The sequence below is a fragment of the Lutra lutra genome, chromosome 2, assembly GCF_902655055.1.
Source record: "Lutra lutra chromosome 2, mLutLut1.2, whole genome shotgun sequence".
Taxonomy (NCBI): domain Eukaryota; kingdom Metazoa; phylum Chordata; class Mammalia; order Carnivora; family Mustelidae; genus Lutra; species Lutra lutra.
The window spans coordinates 122,636,004-122,659,043 of record NC_062279.1 but is presented as its reverse complement, the minus strand read 5'-3'; positions in this window follow the sequence as shown (position 1 = coordinate 122,659,043).

Sequence of the window (23,040 nt, the reverse complement as noted above, 5' to 3'; positions counted from 1 at the left end):
ACAGAGTGTCTGTAGAGATTGGTCATTAGGAACTGTGGCTGGTAGAGAAGCAGTGAAAATAACTGTGAGCACATCTGGAGACAAGGAAATAAATGGATGACTTGGAGGAACTTAAATGAATCTCAGTATAGCAAACAACTTGAGTAATGGCTGAAAAGCAATAATGGAAGTGCATTCAGTAACATAAGGAATCAGAGAAATCATGGGAACCTCCAACTATTACAGACTTGGATCTATTCCTAAGCCTTCAATAATACAAGTTCAAGATGCCCATATGATTATGCAATGTGGGGTTTGAATTAGGAAAGTAGGGGGAGTGTGTCTCCATGAAGACTAAATTTGATTGATCAAGTTAAGGGAATGTGAATGTCATTAACACTAAAGGAGACTGTCATATGTTAGACTCACAAATGTAACACTTAACTATTCTTATTTGCAAAGGAAATGCAGCTTTCTTCTTTCCTTTTTAATTAAGCTAATCATCATCTTGCTGTCCCATGCAGCCACACTGGCAGCCAATTGTAGATGATGGGAAGGATGAGAAAAGCTTCCATTTACAAATGAACGGTATCTCAAAATCCTCACATTTAGACAGTTTATTGTACTTCAATCTCTAGTTTGAAGTTATGGAGAGGTTAGAGTTCCCATGTGACCTCATAGAAGCAGGAAATAGAAGGTCTTCAATTTATGTGTGTCTTCCTCTCTCTGTTAAGGGAGAGCTACACTGATCTGGTCCATAGATCCATGTCCACTGGTGAGCAACTAGTTCTGTCTGGCCGTTTGGGTAACCTACTTGATTTTGGTCAGGCAATCTTATCACTCTGAATCTGTCCTTACACCAGCCTACCTATTCATTAATAAGGAGTCCCTTTAATCAAAAGAGCATTAAGAGAACTGTGAGGTGAACCTAAAACCTATGTTTTAACTTAAGATTCCAGAAATGCCCATGTTCTCTAATACTTACCTGAGACCAATGTATTTGTCTTTGAAGATTCACACACTGACACCATCTGAACCCTCTAAGAAAAACAAATTTTGAGTGACTGAAGAACAAGATTGATACTTAAGTACAAGTTTAGACCATGTGGGAAACAGGTTAAATGGAGCCAGAAGCCTTGGCACACAGTCTCCAACTATGGAGATCTTTCATCCAAGTGAAGTAACTCAGGTCCAAACAAAAAGGCGAGGATAGACAAATTTGCTCTCTGCTTGAGCTGAGACTTCCATCTTCTCCTACTTTCAGACTTCTGTGCTCCTGGTTCTCAGGCTTTGACTTAGATTAGAACTTATACCATTAGCTGCCACCACTCTGCCCATTCCCCCCATTTCCCAACCTCCACCCATCTTAGGCCTTAGAACTTGGACTTACATCACTGGCTTTCCTGGTGCTCTAGCTTGCAAATAACAGATTGTGGGACTTCTTGGTCTATATAACCACACGAGCCAATTCCTATAATAAATCAGTCTCTCTCTCTCTCTCTCTCTCTCTATATATATATATATATATATATGTGTGTGTGTGTGTGTGTGTGTGTGTGTGTGTATGTAGTGGATGATCTAGTATCTAAAGGAGATATATATATATATCTCCTCTAGAGATCCCTGACTAATACAATAGTATCATTCACATTTTATTTTTTCTTACTGTGATTATTTTTGTTTAATTACTAAAAATATTGGGAGAGTTGTATTAAGATCTCCAAATATGATTGTAGATTAGTCTTTATGTCCCTTTTTATCTATTAGTTATTACCTCATCTATGTCAAAACTCTGGTTTTAGGCACATTCACATTTAAGTTATTCTCCTGATCTAGTCACTCTTGTGATTGATGTTATATAGCTATATATAGCCATTCAGCTTTATTATGAATAGTATTTGCATGGTAAATAATTTTTCATCCTTTTTGCTTTTAAGCTCTGTGTGCCTTTTCATTGAAAGTAATCTTTTGAAGATAGCATATATCTTCATATGCTTGCTGCTTTATACAGGGTCTTGCTGCTTTATACAGATTGACAGTTTGCCTTTAATTAGAAAACTTTGCTCATTTACATTTAATGCAACTGTTGATGTGATTAGTTCTAGATCTGCCATTTTGTGTCATTTTTTTTTCTCATTTTGTTGTTTTGTTGTTGTTATTATTACTCATCCATTTCTTTTTTCCTGCTTCTTTTGAGTTAATCAATTATTTTTAGCATTCCACTTTTATTTCTCTATTGGCTTTTCAATACATCTCTTTCATTTTTTTTTCTTTTTAGTGGTTGCTCTAGGAATTATAATGTTTATTCTTCAAGTTATTACTAACTATGTAGAGTCAATAATGAACTACTTCATATAAAATATATAGGAAACTTATATCAATGTAATTCAATTATCACCCCATGTTATCTGTGCTTATGTGTAAATATATGTATATATATGTAATCTCCAAAATTGATTTAATTTTTTCCTCATATGGTCACAAATCTTTTAAAGTAGTTGTACTCCACCAAGGGCAATTTGCCTCCTAGGAGATATTTCACAATATCTAGAGATATTTTTTACTTTCACAACTGTGAGAGAAGTGCTGTTGACAACCAGTGGATAGAATCCAAGGATGCTGCTAAAAACTTTACAATGCACAGGACAGTCCCTCAAAATACAGACAAATCCACTGCAAAATATCTAGAGTGCTGAGGTAATAAAGTTTAAACATAGCAGCCTTCAGTTACTTAGAATTTCAGCTAACTAAGGACATTTCTTTATCATACTCCAAAGTCAGCTTTTCTCTTCAGTCCTAAAGCATTAATCTCCCTAATCTCATAGTAGGTATATATTAGCTGATGATCAATCACTGAGTTTGTTGAGTGAACTAATCATGTTGTGTGGTTCCACATGAGGAATTTAAACAAGAGAAAGAAACCAGAGTTCCAAATAAGAGAGTCTTCCCTACCATTCGTGTCCTTTTCCCTCTTTCTCTCTAGTAGTAAATACTGTTTAATAATCATTGTTTGAGTTAGTTTCATTTAAAAGGAGTAGAAGAAAACCATTTTAAAAAATCTGGCAAATTATGTTTGCATATTAAATAAACCCTAACACTTTAAAGACTTTTGAACAAAATTATTGTACATTTCTTAAAGTATAATATGTGGTTTCTCTTTCAAGTAATCTCTTCCAATTTTATTAGATGCACTGATAAAATGATAATAAAGTCAAATTTGTCTAAGAGCACAGGACTTCAAGCTAGCCCTAGGTGTGAATCTCTAGATTTGTCATTTCCTAAATTCACCATATTATTCTCCCAACCTTCTTCCAAGCCTCAATTTATTATCATTTTTTAAAATCTATAAAATGGAGATAATGCTTATCTCACAAGGTGATTGAGAAACTTCTTGCACATAGATTAGGAAAAAAAAAAATTAGATAGTCCAAGACTATGTTTTATCTTGGGAAACTGGTTTGTTGGCCCACTGACTTGGCCCTTGTGCATAAAAAATATATCCCTGGTAAACTGGAGTCGACTGAGCTATCTATTATAGGCGACTGCACTCATGCCTCTGTAGACACAGGTCAGCACTACGGAGATAAGACCCAGATGCACTCCGTCACAGATCACTCGTTTCAGTCAAGCTTACAGAAAGCAAGGGTAATGAGGAAGGGTTGCCACCGAACTCTTTCACCATCTTCCCAGGGAAATGTTATGAATTCATTCTTGGAAGAGGCTAAGCTGCAACCTGCAGCAAGTCAACTCTTTATCCACATGTCACGGAAGTCTGCTACTCACAGACTTTCTGGTCTGCTCACGGAAGGCCTGGCTTACTGAGCATTCTGAGGTCCATACGAGAACAAAGACTTTAGGTCCAGACAGTAGGCCTTCTAGTTTACAAAATTGACAGCAATACTAAAGTCACTTTCATACCAGCCTCAAAAGTCGAACTAGAGGAGACTTCTCTCGTCCTGGGAGAACCATCAAATCAAAACACACTTGCACACACACACACACACACAAACACACACACACTGTCTCTTTCTCTCTCAAACAAATGGCCTATCTTCCACCTCGTGCATTGACTGCCCCAGCTGCCTTCCCGACAGGGTATTCAATCACACAAATGTCTTCTGTTTGAAGGCTGTTTCCACCTCCAGTCAGGCAGGTTGTTTTCAGCACATCTGACAAAATAGGCCAGATCAGCACAGCAACATTTGAGAGGAAGTGCAACAAAAGACATCCAGCTGTGCTGAATTAAAAGGTCTTCATTCATCACCTTCCATCAGTCAAAAAGCAAAAGGAGGCTGACGTTATTTGTAAGAAATTTAAGGGTGTTATTATTCACCTGTAATTAAAAAGAATGGTTTGATTTGGCTTACAGCCTGGAGGAGAATGAATGCTTTTATTTTGCCAGGTTATGAATTTTTCCAAGTACTGAATAGGCTCTGAGAATGAGGCAATGAGATGGAAGGGAACGTCTCAAAGTTGAATTTTCCTTAACCTGTATTTACTTGTTTTTTCTTTCCTTTTTTTTTTTTTTCTTTGAAACCCAGTGTTTCCTTACCTTTGCTCTTATGCTTTGGAGTTCCCAGAGAATAGAAATCAAGTATATTTTGACTCCATCAACAGAAGAAAGTTCAGGTAAAAGGTTTTAGATTTCCCAAGAAGAGGAAATCTGTGGAAATTTATTACAGATACACAAAGTTGCATTTCCCAGACATACTACATATTCAGAAAAGGTAGAGAAATAAAGCTTTCTGTGGTCGATAGTGAAAAAAAATACACACAGTAAGAAAACCAGAGACAGTTGTAAAATATTTGTACATCCAGAGTTCTGGAGGATGTATATATGGATTTGCCAAGCAGTATTCTTTAACAGATTCTTTTTCAACCATGCTTTCTATTCCAGGATGAGTTTAAGGCTACTTGAAATAAATTTACAATGAAAAATTATTAATTGGATGAGAAAAATAAAGCGGAACAAAAGGAAAAGCAAAGTAGGAAATAGAAGATGAAGCTAGGATGAGGCATACAATCTAAATAAATGTGTAGCAAGTTCCAATGTAAACTGCATACGCAGTCCTGAGTTTCCTGACAACCATGAAAGGGAGATCTAACATCAGTTATGTGATTTGTAATGCCCACAAAATTAAAACAAGAGAAGCCCGTGCATTTCTTAAGTATGTTACTTAGTGTGGTCTGATAGTCCTAGGCTTTGGAGCTGAGAGGTGGGGAGAAGTTCCCAAAATTTCATGCTGGGGAAGGTAAACATTTTCAGTACCAATCATAAGGTTTTGTACTTTCAGAGTATTCATATGTTTTTATTGTGATAGCAATAAGTCTAAAAACAAAATTTTCTTCTGTATTGTCAAAATTATTGTTGGAGGTTCACAGAGAGTAGGTGGCCCAAAGGCAGGTCTTGACCAACAAGAACAGCACATGAAGACAGCATTGGGCCAGGCCTGGGAGCCCAGAAATTTGGGGTTTCACTGTATCCCACCACACTGAGCAGTGTACATGGCAGTGCAGGAAGAGAAAGGATAGGGCTGGTGAAATTTAAGCTGCTTGGATGCCCTATATGATATTTGGTATTTTGAAAACACTTTACACTTGCCAGTAAGTAAATCCAGATGGAATTCACATAAGTTTAGCCAATATTATTATCCTAGCTTGCCAATGTGGAGAGTCAGGTCTGATTGATTTGCCCAAGGACTTTCAATTCCTACAGAGCCACCATACAGCTTTTTACCACTTCCTGTATATCCAGTGGGCCAAATAGAGTCCTGGAAGAAAACAGAGACTTTCACATTTCCTGTTCTTGGCTCAACCCAGCAGGTCACAAAAACTTCTAAACAAAGGAAAAGTGTCCATCCTTATAACTTGGCTTGTTCCTCTTTCAGTACTTTCTTACAAAGCAACCCAGGGCCAGATTTTTTAGACCTACTGCCTAATTTCTGTTAGGCCATTTTTATTAGTCTCAGGTTATTCTCCTGAATAGTTAGGAAAAACAACTTTTCCCTACTTACTCATAAAGAACAAAGCTATCTAGAATCCACATAGCTGGAATCCAAAATAGAACATACACAACTTATAGTTTGCACTGATGCATTCTCATTTCTAAGCAAAACCAGAATTACTGTTAAAAATCTCTGCTATTTCCAGGCTGGACGTTAGACATTTATTCACTGGGGTAAATTTCCCAAATTTTCCTGAAGAGAAAAATCACCTCATTTGGGCTGCTTAAAAAAAACACAGACAAATAAACAACAAAAAGGCAAATTCCTCAGCCCTACTCAGACTTGCTAAGTCAGAAACTTTCAGGATGATATATGGAATATTATAACATCAGAGACTCTGGAATCTCATGAAAACTCGATTCAAATCTCACCTCTGCCACTAAATGGTTGTGTGACCTTGGTCAAGTAGCTTATCCTCTCTGTATCACTAATTTCTTTACAGTGAAATGTGAATCTGCCCCTTGAGAAACCCCTGATTTAAAGGCAGTTTAGTAAAAAGGATTCAACAAAGGAAATCTAGGAGGGGCCAATGATAGTCTTTGGGTCAGTCTATTTCCCAAAAAATGGGTGAAGTTAAAAAAAATTGCCTACTTTTCATTCAGATTTATTGGAACTCTAAAATTGTGAGAATGAGAATATAATTTTTAACAACAATGCATTCTCAGACTGTATTGAGATATCTAGGAGGAAGTGGCCATCAATTCTAGTCACACCAAAATTTGAGTACAGTTTAGGAAGAAGAAATTATAAATAAGCTACTCCAGCATTCTACACTATTATGCTTCAAATACCTTCAATCTTAAATACAAACATTAACCTAGGAACAGTGAGACTTTATGACATTTTTTAAGTAACTTATTTCTAAATAGTTTACCAAATTACAAAAAAGACATTTGTTTCTTATGAAAAGAATATTCTAGGGCACCTGGGTGGCTGAGTCATTAAGCCTCTGCCTTCGGCTCCGGTCATGATCCCAGGGTCCTGGGATTGAGTCTTGCATCGGGCTCCCTGCTTGGCAGGAAGCCTGCTTTTCCCTCTCCCTCTGCCTGCTGCTTTGCCTATTTGTGCTCTCTCTCTCTCTATCTCTCTGTCAAATAAATAATAAAATAAAAATCTTAAAAAAAAATAAAAGAATACTCAAATGAATGACAAAATTATCTTAGGTTTAAAACCCTTCACAGAAAGGACATGCTTAAGAAGATACAGGCAGGGTCTTGATCTTGACTAATCAGTGGAAACGTTGGGAAAATATATCAAAATGAATAATAGAGCCAGAATACATAAATAATGACTACATTTCTTAACTACTTCACTAAAACTGGTTGCTGACAAGCCAGATGGCACAGGTCATTAGTGCCTTTTGGCTTTCGTGTCTCTGCTGACGAAACTCAGGACTGGAAACTCAGGGCTGGAATAGCACCACTATTGTTAGAGCCCCTCAAAGCGGAGTACACTAAAAGGCCCTCCTGTAGCTGAGGAACAATGACTTAAAATTCTTTTGTTATTCTGCAATGCCTCAAAATTCGTTAAGTCTTGTCCTCTGTCACCCTAAGGCACTTTGGGGACTTAATTAAGTTATTGTTTTCAGACGTGGGATAAATTCAGTCACATCACAAAAGGAACAAATTCTGTTCCAAATGTTATACACACCTCCCTCTCAACTATAAATCCAGATTCAAGAACTATCTGGAAACAGTAATATAATTGCGGGTCTCTTTCCAAATAAAAGGGCCAGAATAATAATATTAAAACAAAATCCAAAACAGGAAGCTGGAAGCTGTTAATTTTACTATGTAACTTGTTTACTAAACGCTGATGATTTTTTTTAACTGTAAATACAGTTGATGTTTTCACATATTTGTTGGCAAAATATCAGGTACTTTAGGTAGAGGAAAGTGAAATACTAAAGATAAATCAGGGCATTCTTGCTTCTGTCTTCATGCAGCGTGTGCCCTCTAGAACCTTTGGTAAAGATTGTCCTATAAGAAAAAACTCTAAAAAGCTCTAAAAGGATCAAATCACTAAATGATTATAAAGCTTCTCTTCCTTTTATTGAGTTGATGATAAAATCTATGACTCTTGTTTGAGAGAGGTCTTTATTTGTGTCTTGAAAAATTTCACGCTATGATTAGAGCTTTTGTAATGAACAAATCCAGGGTGATGTGGGACTCTACTATGAAGGATTCTTGGGTCACTCTGGGTCTCATGAATCGCAGACTATTCCTTCTCTGTACTCTCTCTTGGCTCCAAAGTCAGGTCAAGGCAACAGTAAATAATGTCTCCTACCTAGAGCTGGCAACATAGCCAACAGCCAATGCTGGCTAAGCTCCACTCTGGGCATAAAGAATGTTTAGGTATCACATGCCTGTTCATGAGTAGATATACATATACATATATATGTATATACATAGATAGATAGATGATAGATAGATAGATAGATTTAAAACATTTGTAACTGAGTTGATAACTTGGCTAAGGGCGGTATTGTCCTTACACAGGTTTTCCAGGCTATCCCAGCCCCCTTAGCTAAAGCTCTGTACTGAAGCTCTTAAGACCCATCTATGTTTTCATAGTTTGGTGCCTTTACTGAGTCCTACTCCTTTGCTTAAGGCCCACTATCTCTATGAAACTTGATACTTACCTATGAAAAATGTCCCTCACCATAAGCTGCAATGGTCTTTCACAGTGGAATTTTCATAAAGCTTAAGCCTAAATCCTAAAGTCAAGGGAAACCCAGCCACATTCGCAACATAGGCCATGGCACAGTGTACATGCTGAAGGCACATTGAGTCTCTTACTAAAATGCAAGGCTCAAAGTCCTAATCCTACCTCAGGTTTCTCCATATTTGTTTTTATCTACAAATTATATGCCTTGTCTTCTGTTTCACAATGTTCCTGAGGAATGAATCAACTATGCCAAGATGAGGGTGAAAGTGGTGCCATAAAAAGCATCCTCATCTCTCTAGGGTCTGTACCCATTGTGGATAAGACAAAAGAGTCAGCAGATGAAGACCCAAATTCTTATCTTAGGAATGTTAAACTGAAGGAAGTTACTTGGTGGAATAGAACTAGCTTCCAATTTGGTTGCTTTGGTCTTGAAAAATTATCCAAAGGAAATGTTGAATTTGCAGAGCAAACACACTTCCCCAGGTCATTTCCTCTCTCCAGACCTAATGGAGAAAGAAGGAGAAACAAAAGACCACCCCTGCCACCATTTGCAAGAATCTAATAGATCAGCCCCATTTCACTGAGAAGCAGTGTTCAAAGGCAGATGCCCAACATATAGGTAATCCCTTTGACCTCTCTGGGAGGAAAAATGGTAGGCTGAGGGACTAGGAGCTAGGAGTCTTATACAAATGGATATCACTCCAGATGGATAAAACATTAGGCATCAGAGTGAAGTATTTCTGCCCAAATACTTAAGACACATAAAAAAAGAGGTTTATTTTTTTGCTTCCACTAAGTGGAGAATCAGTTCTGAAATCTATTTTATTTTTGCATTTTCCAGAACTTCTAAGATTCTTAAGGCTAAGTATACCTGCTCAATTATGATATCTTCTCTGTTACATTTATTATACTTAAATACAAATAATGCATCAAATAAAAGAAATTCAGAATCCTTTATTTTATAAAATTTAAACCTTCCACATTTCAAGGAGTTATAAGACTTGTTCTAATCCGAGTCACCAGTCAAATGTGATTTGCCATGATGGCACAAGACAACTCTTCAGGAAAATGGGTGTTTTGTCAATTCAAACATAATTCACTGATTTTCCAAAAATATTGTCAACAAGTCCTAAAAGTAAATAGGTGCATAGTTTTTTGTTTTTTGTTTTGTTGTTTTGTTTTTGTTTTTGAAATTCAGACCTTCTGTTTTATTAATCAGGGCTACAAATGAAGGGAAAGTCAGAATGACTGATAGTTACAAATTAAAAATGAAATCAGTCAGAAGTGTTTTCTGGTGTGAAATATAAACAAAGTTTCTTTGGAGAGGTTGAGAAAAAAAGATTAAAGATAGAAAACTCTTTCATCACAGGTCATGTTTTTTACACACCATTAAGCTCATTCCTTTTTGAGAATGGGTCAAAATTATTTGACTAAAATCAGTGATAAAAATAGAATGAAGGGGCACCTGGGTGGCTCAGTGGATTAAGCCTCTGCCTTCGGCTCAGGGCATGATCTCAGGGTCCTGGGATCGAGCCCCACATCGGGCTTTCTGCTCAGCAGGGAGCCTGCTTCCCCCTCTCTCTCTGCCTCTCTGCCTACTTGTGATTTCTCTCTGTCAAATAAATAAATAAAATCTTTAAAAAAAATAGAATGAAAAGGAAATTGTCTTGAAATAAGTATATTTTATTTAAGTCCTTTGTATTGATAAAATGTCAGTGTGGATAGTAATATTTAGTCTTTATAAAGTGCTTCAGTTTGAGCCACAGTTTTCTTCATTTCCTGACCAACGGCATTGTATGGCCAACAGCTGGTGCCTTTAACCCAGCAGATGTTTTTTTGTCTCACTTGTATTCATCACACAGGCAGAGTCCAGGATTTTGTTTTCCTTCACACCCTTCTCCCACATGTAGAACTTCCTTCAGAAGACAAAGGGAGTGTGCATAAAAACACACCACAGTGTGTGGATGAGTTTAATAAACAGTCTCCGGTGTATAAAGAGCCCAACTCTTTCTTAGTACATTAGGATTAAACAACAGCCATTGAAGTAATTTGAAATGGTTCCTATAAGACCAAAACCCACAGCCAAAGGAATCACATAATTATAGAATATTGAACTTGGATGAGATCAGTATAGTGTGTGTCAGAACTGGGTAATATATGGGTGCTTTTAAAGGAAAAAGTTATTTAAGCTCACATCCCCCTCCCCCACGTTGATTTAAACTGATTTTGTTAATTTTCTTTAAATATGTGCAACCATAAGTCATAGAATAAACTTGTCATACCTCTAGCTTCTTCACCTCCTGACTGGGACAGATACAACTAAATGTAGGTGTCAGTGTAGTAAGTGCAAATTACTATAAGCTGTAATGGTCTTTCAAGGTGAAAGTCATGCCAAAGCATCAGCCCGCCTTCCTGTGGCTTCACCTCCATGACTTACTGGGTGTGTCACTTCGCACAGGTTACTTAGCCAACCCGTGCCTCATCTATAACAGGAGAATTCACCTTATAGGTATAAAATTAAGTAAAATGATAAAAATGTAACAGTGCCAACCAAAATTCGAAGTTTATTTAACTTAATGTAATGCATGATATGATTTTTTAATGAGTGTATATATATATATAGGAAAAGTGGGTTCATGAACCATTTTTGAACAGAATGATGTTAAAAGCTTAGAGACTGTGTTCTCAAGTTCAGAATAACAAGACATTGTACATAATTAACTCTGCCAGTTAGGAATTTTAAACCAGTTTTAATAAAGTGACACTATAAAGTTGTCTTGCCACTGCCAGATAAAGTAAGCATTATCACATTACAGAAATCCACATTAAATGCATTGTTTAGTTTAACCATTCCTCAAATGGAGAGGTAAATTACATACTGCTGGTATTCACCTTTAGAACAGAGGAAAATAAAAAACCTTGATGGATTTTTCAACTAGATTTTGGTAGCATGAATCTATCAACCAGGTCAATATCCAAGACACTGTAAAATCACAAAGAAGTTAGGAAGTTTGGATTCCTTTCCAAAGTTCTTTGTTTCTATGAAAGGCTGAAAAATCTTCACATCACGAAAGGAAATAGCAATTTGGCAGATGTGTCCCAAAATAATCAAGTTGGCATTCATTGTGATGAAGAAAACTCTCGTAACTATCACAAAAGTGATAACTAAATCCTTTTAAATTATACTTATTTCTGTGTCTAATATTTTCCCCTGCTAAAATTCATTAGGTATGAAAAGATACCATTTATTCATCTTGGATAGACATAACAACTGACTGACATTATCCCAGATCTGTAAAGAATATATTTCAGAGCACAGAGTTTTCTCAATTGTGTGGGATCTTAAAACCAATTTGAAAGCTAGTATGAATTTAATGTTTGCATTCACATATATAAAGTATCCCAAACATTTTCAGAAGTTTTCATCATGTCAAGAAGTTATATTATAATTTTCAGATTTGTAAATACATGTTTTTAATTAATTATATGCATATAGGATTCTCACATTAAAGCTTTTCAATAAAATCTTTCCCTTGCTACTTAGACATATATATTATTCACACTTTAAAAGCATTTTCCATATTTTCAATCACTGGCATTTACATCTGATTTTTAAAAGTGCTTTCTAAGCACCAACTAAGAAAACAAAAAACAAACCAACCCAAAAGCCAAAAGCATATTCAGGGGGAGAAATTGAGATAAATGAAAGATTAATTCTTTCTTTGAAAGAAAGACTCTTTAGCCTAGTGGAATTGATGTTGATTCAATAGGTTATTAACTAGAAGCATTTAGTTGAATGAGAACTACTCAGACAAGAATGAGAGGAGGTAGAGCTTGTACTTTAGGAACCCACTTATAGCATACGCCTCTTTAAAAATAATAATATTTCAAAGTCTTTTCACAGTCATTTCATAGTCATTTCAAGTCATTCATAGACTTCTTTCTCTTTCACATACAGTACCAGTCGTATGTGAAAATATATGTTACAGTTCACTGTGTAACAAACCACCCCACAACTTTGTGTATTCAGGCATCAGCACTTATTTAGGTCAAATATCAGTGGGCCAGCAGTTTGGGCTGTGTTCAGCCTGATGACCTTTTGGTGTGGTCCAAGCCGACTGCTGTTTGCTAAGCTCCTTCAAGGACCTTGGCTGGAAGAGCTGGATCAACTGGAGCTTCTTGCTACATGGTTTCTTAGGCTCTAGCAGGCCGGCCTGCTTGTGTATATGGTGCAGTTTCAAGCTCAGTGAGAGAGATCCCTAATGTGCAAACGCTTTCTAAGACTCCACTTGCTGCTGTTCCATTAATCAAGTCTGGTCACAAGGCCAGTTTACATTCAAAAGAGGAAAGCAACACTCCAATTTTTATGGGGAAGACTTGCTCGTATTGTCCCTGTTTTGCTATTTGCCATGCCCACAATATTCCTTTACCCATGTCTTTTCAATTCAATGCCTAAATGTCTCTGAAATTCATCCATTTCTCTCTTTAGGGACATTCCCTCAGGTCAGCTATCATTATGTTTCCACTGGATTACTGCAGTGGCCATCTAGCTAGACTCCCCTCAACCAAGCCTACTGACTTACAAGATGACAGCCAAGTAATCTTTTTAAAACATAGATGTTATTTGAATAAGAATATCAAATTAGCCTTTGAATGTTTCTTCATTATGTCGGGTTAAAAACCCAAGTCCTTCCTAGACCTATTAGGTTGTCCACAGTGTAGTTCACACACCTTGAATATATGTGGACTCCCATGAGGGCAAGTAAGAACATGAATGATAACAAGAGGGTGCTTGAACTGGCCTAATCTGAAAGCTTTGCTCAAGAAAGGAAGTTTGGGCTGAGGTTCAAATAACAGGGGACCAGAGTGAATTGGGAAAAGAGGGTGAATGTTTACACCAGTTGTAATTTCACACTTATTTGTATGATTTCTTAACTGTTGAAAGCTAAGATCACATCTGTTTTTCTCCTGGTACCTGTCAAAGTGACTGGATTAGACCCAATAAGAAATTTTAAGACAAGATTAACTTTCAGATATCTGAGCAAAGACTAAACTGTAGGCACCTATGTAAATAGCAATATTTCAGAGTCACACTTCACTAATGTCTGAAACCATTATTTTGAAAACATATTACCTATGTTTCTGGGCTTTATATCAGGAATGATGAAATTCAGGTCCTAGGACTAATTTAACAATCACCCATCTATTAAACATTCTTGGTCTCAGTTTCCTCATCTGTAAAGTGAGAAAGAATGTGGCCATGGTAATGTCCACAATAGCCAAACTATGGAAAGAACCTAGATGTCCATTAACAGATGAATGGATAAAGAATATGTGATATATATATATATACATATATATATATATATATATACATATGTATATATATATATACACACACACACAATGGCATATTGTGCAGCCATGAAAAGAAATGAAATCTTGCCTTTTGCAACCACATGGATGGAACTGGAGGGTATTATGCTGAGTGAAATAAGTCAATCAGAGAAAGACAATTATCATATGATCTCGTTGATATGAAGAATTTGAGAGGCAATGTTGGGGGGTTTGGAGGATAGGGAAGGAAAAAATGAAACAAGAGGAGATAAGGAGGAAGACAAACCATAAGAGACTCTTAATCTCACAAAACAAACAGGGTTGCTAGGGGAAGGGGGGTTGGGAGAGGGTGGTTGGGTTATAGACATTGTGTGTGGGGGGTATGTGCTATAGTGAGTGCTGTGAAGTGTGTAAACCTGGTGATTCACAGACATGTACCCCTGGGGCTAATAATACATTATATGTTAATAAAAAATTAAAAATTAAAAAAAATAAAAGAATGCAGCCATGGTACCTGACTGTCTTTCCAATTTTTTAATTATGTGACACTATGCTTCTGAGATTTGAAATAAGCAGAAAATTTTAGCATAAGGATAACCTTCTTTTAGAAGAGAATGTATTAAATTTATGTATCTGAGTTTGCTTTAAATTTATAATGTGTCTTCCGTTTAAGTACCCAGAGGATATAATTATACTTAAAAATAAAATTGCTTAAAATGTTAAATGTAGAGACTTTTTAAAAACCCAGAAAAATAAAAAATTAAGCAAAGAAGAATAAACAAATAATATGTAAAGAAAAGAATGAAATTAAATAGTAATCTCCTCATCACAGCAAATAGAGTAACTGTCCTAAATTTGTGGACTAGTTAAATGCCTCACATTGAGAAACATGCTGAATTTCCAAAAATTTTAACACATGGGACCTGCTTATGAAGCATCTGGAAAATCCCAAAATCAAAACATGCACTTCAGCAGGACAGTTTCAAAAGAGTATAACCCAGAGGCTATGTCCCCCAAGCTGAGTGTGGCAGGAAATATTTGAGCCCCCACATGTCAGTCCAAAATTTCTGCAGCACTTCTCAATAGGACTTTTAAAAAGAGAAAAGCAAATAGGCAACACAGCAGTAGGTATTTTTTAATATATTTCAGATTTTATTCAAACAAAAACAACATATGGGATTCTGAAGTAATTCACAATTCATTATAATGAATCAAGTAAGAGATTTTAAACCTCTCGATACCCAAAGTAATAGATTTTATTCTCACAATTTTGTGAGACTTCTGAGATAAATTCCAGTTTATCAAGGAATGTGCCTGACCTACGGCATCAGAAAAATAGAGTTCAAGTTCAGCTATGTGATGTGACCTTAATCTCTCAATCTGCAATGTAAATGAAAATAGGTGGTAAAAGAATTGCCTCTGAAGGCTGACTGTCTGGTTTCCAATCCCAACTCCTCCTTAGGAAAAAAAATGTATTGAATAACTTTGTATTTAAGTGTCATGTATTTTGTAGGGTAGCCACTAAAGAATAGAAAGTGATAAATTCTAACTTAAAGATGGATTTTAAAAAATGAAGAAACAGAAATAACACAATCACAAAGAAAGCAGGAAAAAATTTAGTTAACAGTATACAAGTTGTACAAATAACACAAAAAAGTGGGTAGAATTTAACCCCAAAAGATCAGTAATTATATTAAATATAAATGAGCCATATGTTACAATTAAAAGGCAAAGATAAAATAGATTAAAATGAAAAACCAAATAAATCCTTTTTTAAAAGATGCATATTAAAAATAGGAATACAGAAAGATTAAAAATTTTAAAGTTGGAAATACATATACCTTATAAATGCTAGTTTCCTTCAAAATGGGGTTTTAGTTACAGCAATATCAGAAAAAGAGATATTATAGCAAAAAGCATTATTGTATTTCAATAGGGTCATTTCACAATGAGAAAAGATATAGTACACCACAGATCACCAAGATGTTATAAAGTTTTAAGATTTCTGTACTTAATAAAAAAAATTGACAAAACTAGAAGAATAAGAATACAAACTCAAAAATGTGATTTTAACAAATTTTAACAATTTTAAACAATTTTAACAAATTTTTAACAAATTTTTCTTTATAAAACTATAATAAAAAGGAAAAACAAGAAAAGATATGGAAAACTTGAATAACTTGATTTAAAAATTTGACCTAGTAGATTTTTATAGATTATTTCACCAAACAACCATAGAATGCACATTCTTTTACAATCTGCACATTTATAAAAACTGACCATATCCTGGGCTAAGAAGTATGTTCAACAAATTTCAAAGAATTTAAATCGCATAAGCTATTTTCTTTGACTAGAAATTAGAAATTACTGGGGAAAAAATCCCAGAAACATTCCTTAAGCTTGGAAATTAGAAAATGTATTTGCTTTTTGACTCATTCTAAAACTCATATTAAAATTTGAAAATACTTAGAACTGAAATATAAGCTAACCTTAGGGAAGCACATAAAGCAAGAGTTTTAAAAAAGTGGATGGTTTAGCATAAGTTAAAAAGTAGTAGAATGACAATTAATGAATTATTCATATCAGTGAAGTAGGAAGAAGCTAGTATAACAAATGCAAAAAAATAAAAAAAAAGGAAGGAAGGAAGGAAGGATGATAAAGAGTTAAAAAGTAAAGGTTAATGAAATAGCAAATAAGCATGTTATAGAGAGGGTCAACAAAGCTGAAAGTTGGTTATTTTTAAAAACCATACAATTGTCCTACTTCTTGAAAGATTAATCAAGTAGAATAAGAGCAGGCACAAAATAATCAATATCAGTAATATAAAAGTGGACATCATTATTACTTATGTACATATTAAGAAGATAATATTATAAACAAACTTACTGCCAGTGAAAGGAAAATTTCAAGAAAATAAAGTAATCCTCCCAAAATGTAACTTACTAAAATGGATTTAGGAAGAGATAAAAAATCAGGACAGTCCATTCTAAAAATTGAATAATAGTCACAAATCTGTCCATAAGGAAAATTCCAGGTCTAGCTGGCTTCAACAGCATGTTCCATGAGGCATACAAAGATAGATTAATTCCAGTATTACACAAATACTTTCAGAGAATAGAAACAGAAGGAACACTACTTAAATTATTTTACAAAGTTAGTATAAGCTTATGAAGTTAGTATAAACAGCTCCGAGAAAGAAATTAGCAGAAAATTACTGGCCATCTCTTTCAGAAACATGGTTGGCTGTAAAACATTAAACAAACAAAAATAATAGAAAAATATATTAAAACAATAATTAGAATCTTTGGTTTATTTCAGGAATGCTAAATTTTTGGCACATTAAAAAATCAATTACTATAATTCACTATATCAAGATATTAATGGGAAAATATTACATAATCACTTCAATAAATGCAGAAAACATATCTGAACATATGTGACATCCACTTTCAGAAACTTTCTTAGTATAATAATGGTATTTATCAGACACCTAAAGGTAATATATTCTAATGAGGAAAAATTGAAATATTGCCTTTGTGACCAGGAAAGAGATTTAAGCATATATGTACATCTTATCCAACCTTTTGCATATTTATAATAAATATTTATAATTTATAATAAACGGTGAAAATATTTGCAAGAACTAAAACAGATAAATGAATATTAACTAGAATATATAAAGGGCTCTGGCAAGTAAATAAGAAAAAGGTAATCAATAGAAAAATAAGCTAAGTCTATGAACAGGCAATTCACAAAATAGGTAAACAGAATGGTTAATAAAAAGTCCTAAACATTATAAGCCTCACCAATAATAAAAAAAATACAACTAACATAGAGACAATATAGCATTTTATCTCCATTAAATACGAAAAAAAATGTAAAATTTTTATTTTCTAAATGTAAAAGAAAAAAAAGTGATCTATAGCCGACATGACAAAAGGTTAATATCTTTTGAATCTTATAGGCGTTTGTGGATACTTTTATCTTTTGTCTTACTTTCTGGGTGGGAAATGATTTCCTAATCAAAGTTTTAAAGCTGTTTTAATATAACTTTACAAAACATTTTTGTATGTGGGTTCAGAGACTTAACCTTGAATCTATGTTCCTTAGCTGTGTGATTTCTGAAAATTTTATACCTCTCTAAAGCTCTATTTTTTTCATTTATTGAAAAGGAAGTATATTAACAATCATATATGATTATTTATAAGGAGTAAAAAGATGAAAATAGGAACAGTGGAAGGCTTAAAGAAGAATGCCAAAATATATATATATTCTACAAATATATTCCTTTCTTTCCTCAAGAAATTAAATAATTTAAGGTAGGTTATTTTGCACATTACTTCAATTTTCAGCACCCTATCTCTTCATCCATAAGATGAAATGATAATACTTCATATACCTGTACCAGACAGCCATGTGAAGCTAATATGAGAGCTCCCTTTGGCTGCCCATTTCATAGAATGGAAGCAGATCCTCACCGCTGACAAGGCCCTTCCTGAGCCCCACTACTTCACACCCTTCTCTGTTACCTTTCTAGCCTCTCTTCCTCTCTCCTCACTTGGCCCCAGCCACACCAGCTTTCTGGCTACTCTTGAATTTCCAGGCAAGTGCCTATTTAAAACAAAAAACAAAAAACTTTGCATTGCAGTTACCTCTGTCTAGAACACTCAAAATATCCATAAGGCCAACCCTCTCACCTATTTCAAAGTCTTAGTTCAAATGCCTGCTTTTCTATCATACTGACCCAAATCAGCCTGTTAAAATTGGAACTCTGCCCAACCACCAATTCCTCTTACTTGCTCTACTTAATTTTTTTTTCCTCATTACATGTGTCACCTTCTAACAGACTATATGATTTATAATTTATTATGCTGGTTATTTATAGTCAGTCTCTTCTTGCTACTAAATCAATTTAGCAAGGACAGAGACCCTTACTTTCCCCATGATGTACCCTGCGTACCTAGAATAGTTCCTAGCACATGGTTAAGGCACTCAATAAATATTTGCTGAGTAAATGAATGTGTATGAAAAGCTCACCCTTTGGGGAAATATATGAGTTTTGGAACTTTAAGTGAACTTTTGTTGGCCAAATAACAATTGACTTAACTTCATGATTTATGGAATGGCAGATATTTCAAAAATATACATGCAAAAATTTCTCAGAAATAGTTCCTAAAAATAAACAATATTGACATGTATATTCCTTTAATTTAACTCCAAGTACAAAAATAAAACTTGTGGAAGAAGACAAACTTTTCCTAAGGGATTGTGACATATATCAGTGAGTAGTCCCATTTCATAATTTCATGCTATCAAGAACAGAAGAAGGTGGTTCAGGATGTGTACAATCAATGATGTTGTAAATGTGTCCAGTGCTGGATTCTCAAAAAACTGCCCTGGGTATCCCAGAATATTTGGTATCTGATATATTCCAGATTAATAGGTGATGAGTAATTGACACCATCCATATGGTATTTCCAGAAGATTTTTCAGATAATTGCTGTAATAAATATATTAGATTTGTGTCCTATAACCACTCAGCATGAAAAATATACTCATAAATGTTCACCAGAGTGTTGTACCTTTTTCATTTGTTTGCTTGACTACAACTATATATGTTTTTTTATGTCAAATTACACTGTGAAATGTAAGTATAAAAAATAAATTTAAATGGGACAATTGACTCTAATTTTAAACAAGCATTTGAATCTCATCCCAAGTTTGGAGAAGTGGGGACAAAGCTGGCAGTGATTACTTGGTCACACCACTTGCAGTGTGACACTGAGTGCCCAAGCCCTCCCAGCACATGTGCAGCCACTCAGGCACTTCTCTGCTATACCCTGCATAAAGATTCTGCAAAAAGCCCAAGCATCTTGATCTTATTTATTTATTCTGCTTCTAACAGCTGTAACAATTAGAGATGCCCTGATGGCTGAATCAGAACATTTCCCAGTCAACAAAGCAGACAATGGTGTAGCCATTGGACTAGAAGACTTTTTGGTCTGAAGTATGTTCTTTTCTAGTTCAAGCATCTGAGAAAGGTGCTAATAATACTGAATAGAGAGAAACCATCAGCCAGTAAGAACTTTTAAAAGAACTTATATCAATTAACATCTCTACAGGGTTCTTATTTGCATCACTGTAGATGGAACTAGAGGTAATTATGCTAAACAAAATAAGCCAATCAAAGAAAGACAATTATCATATGATCTCTCTGATATGAGGAATTTGAGGGTGGGGGGAGACAGTGGGGAGAAGGGAGGGAAAAAATGAAACCAGATGGGTTGGGGAGGGAGACAAAACATAAGAGACTCTTAATCTCAAGAAACAAACTGAGGTTGCTGGAGTGGACCTGGGTAGGAGGGTTGGGGTGGCTGGGTGATGGACACTGGAGAGGGTATGTGCTATGGTGAGTGCTGTGATTTGTGTAAGACAAATGATTCATAGACTTGTACCCCTGAAGCAAATAATACATTACATGTTAATTAAAAAAATAAAAATAAATAAAAAATAAACATCTCTAGAGGACTCTAATACAGGTAGGGGTTTTCATTCTATATGGTTCTCTCTAAAAAACTAATAAAAGTTTTCATTAATTTAGGAATGAAGTATGTCACTAGGTGACAAAGGGAGATAAAAAGAAAATAAAATATGTATTCTCTACCAGTTGTATATTTTGAATCTAGTTTGAGACAAAGAACAGGAACATTTATATGTTTTTAAAGACAACATCTGGGTAATGGTTTCTAAATAAATCTAGAGGTATTCAACAGACATCTAAATTAACTAGATTGTGGAGGAACTAGATTGGAAAGGAGGTAGAGACAAGAAAGATACTCTATGCTTAGGTGTGGATAAAAGGGCAGAGATGGGATCTGACTGATATAAAGGGCTGGTGTAATGGGGATAAGAATCATGTACTTTTAACCTTTAAGGAACTATAGCATCCTGCCATGAGTTGTTTTATTTATTTGTATTGTGCATAAAAACCAATTTTTGCTGATTCTTTCTAACTGTATATTGACCTTTTCTTGCCTATCTCCAGTGAAAGATCTGATTAGCAACTTCCAGACCCAGATTCCCACCAAATCCTTTAAACCATAATCACAGCCCCAGAATGAAATACACACACACACACACACACACACACATCAGTGCTTTCTATTAATCATGGTGCCCAACATAGCACACTAGTTTTTTTCCTCATAAAATTAAAAAACAAAAAGCAAAAAACAAATATTCATGAAACAATGAGTTTGATCTAACCACCTTAAAAAGGAATAGAGGGGAAAGCAGCCCAGTGTAGTGGTTTACATTCTGAACTCCAGCTAGACTCTCTGGCAACATTGACTCTTTCACTTCCTAGAGACCTGCCACTGAGAAAATCTCTGTACTCAATGCTTTCATCTATGAGATGGAGATAATAATGATACCTCAAAGCATGATTTTTGAGGATTAAATTAGTTAATACTTCTAAAACACTTCAAGCAAGACCCTGTATACATGGTCATACTCCTACTATTAATAACATTAGTTTTATTACTGATAATACTACTGATAACAGTGATGTGGCTTATACCAAAAATGCAAGTCTCATACCATAGGAACATTTTTAGTTTTTAAAATTTATGATGTTAGTTTTGTTTGCTAGAAGTAGTTACTTAACATGAATTTTTAACATATGTCAGCAATAGCTAGAACACAGGGAGAACTTCAGGTCACTAAAAACCCAAAAAGCACCCCCAAACTATGGGTTTTGTATAAGGAAGACTGGGACTCTGGACATTGTCATATATATCTGGTCATTATAGAGAATAGAATGTTCTCAGAGATTGCATGGATTCCTAACACCATAGCGTACTTGCAATTTGAAGATGTTTTCTTTTCACTGTACCTAAAATTTAGGGAATAAAAATAATTAGAGGAGAGGGATCAGGAAGATTATGGGAGAGTCTTAGGCTTACCTCATCTCATGAACACAACTAGATAATTATCAAATCATTTTAAATACCTCAGAAATTGACCTGGAGACTGGCAGAACAAACTCCATAACTAAAGGAAGAAAAGAAGCCACATTGAAGAAGGTAGGAAGTGTGGAGACATAGTTTAGGGGGAAAGTATCGTAGCTGATCCCATCACAGGAGGGAAGGGAGTTGTGGTTGCAGAAAAGGATGAGAGAAACAGGAGTACACAAGGGAATACATAAGGAGAACATTTCCCCAAAGCCATTAGATTGGAAAATGAGAGGGGCTGAAATTTGTTAGTCTTTGCAACCAATGTGGCTTAAATACTGAAGTTTTAAAGGTCAGTAGGCTTGGCTAGGATAGAGCCCAGAGGGTACTATGATGCTTCTTGAGAGAAGGCAGGCAAATAACCTGAGGCAGAGTGTGGAAACAGTGATTGGAAAGACAGCTGGGGCACACAAGAGGAGATGATTTACTCTTCTCAGAGCACAACCTGAGAGGCAGCCTTCTCACAGACACCTCTCCAGAAACAATGAAGCTGGCAGGTGCCATTTCCTCCTTTTCCACCTACCCCTCCCAGCATAAACACAGAGCCACCTGCTGGAAGCAGCACAGCACTGACACTGGCTACCTAACTTATTTACACCAAGCTCCCTACCCCCAAAACATCATGCTTTGATGGGACTGCCCCTCTCTGTCAAGTTTGCCTGAACCCCAGTGTAGTGGCCCCCCTCCTCCAGAAGAACAGCACAAATCCCTGCCCACAACATATCTCCCAATCAGAGAGTTCTGCAGAGCTTCAGATCTCATGGAAGTGTCAGGTCTCATTTCACAAGCAGACCAGAGCACACCAAGTTAAAACCTATCACATTCAGGCCAACAATGAAACACTGCCCACAGGCAAGGAGAGCCTCTACAAATAACTGACCTGAAGAAAGAGAAGCCAGAACACAACAGCAGAGCACATGCAGACACACTAGAGATACTCCCTGAAGTGCCAGGCCCTGGGCATTACATGACCTTTTCTTCATAAGGTCATTATTTTCAGGAGCGAGAGATACAACTGGCTTCCCTAACACAGAGAAGAA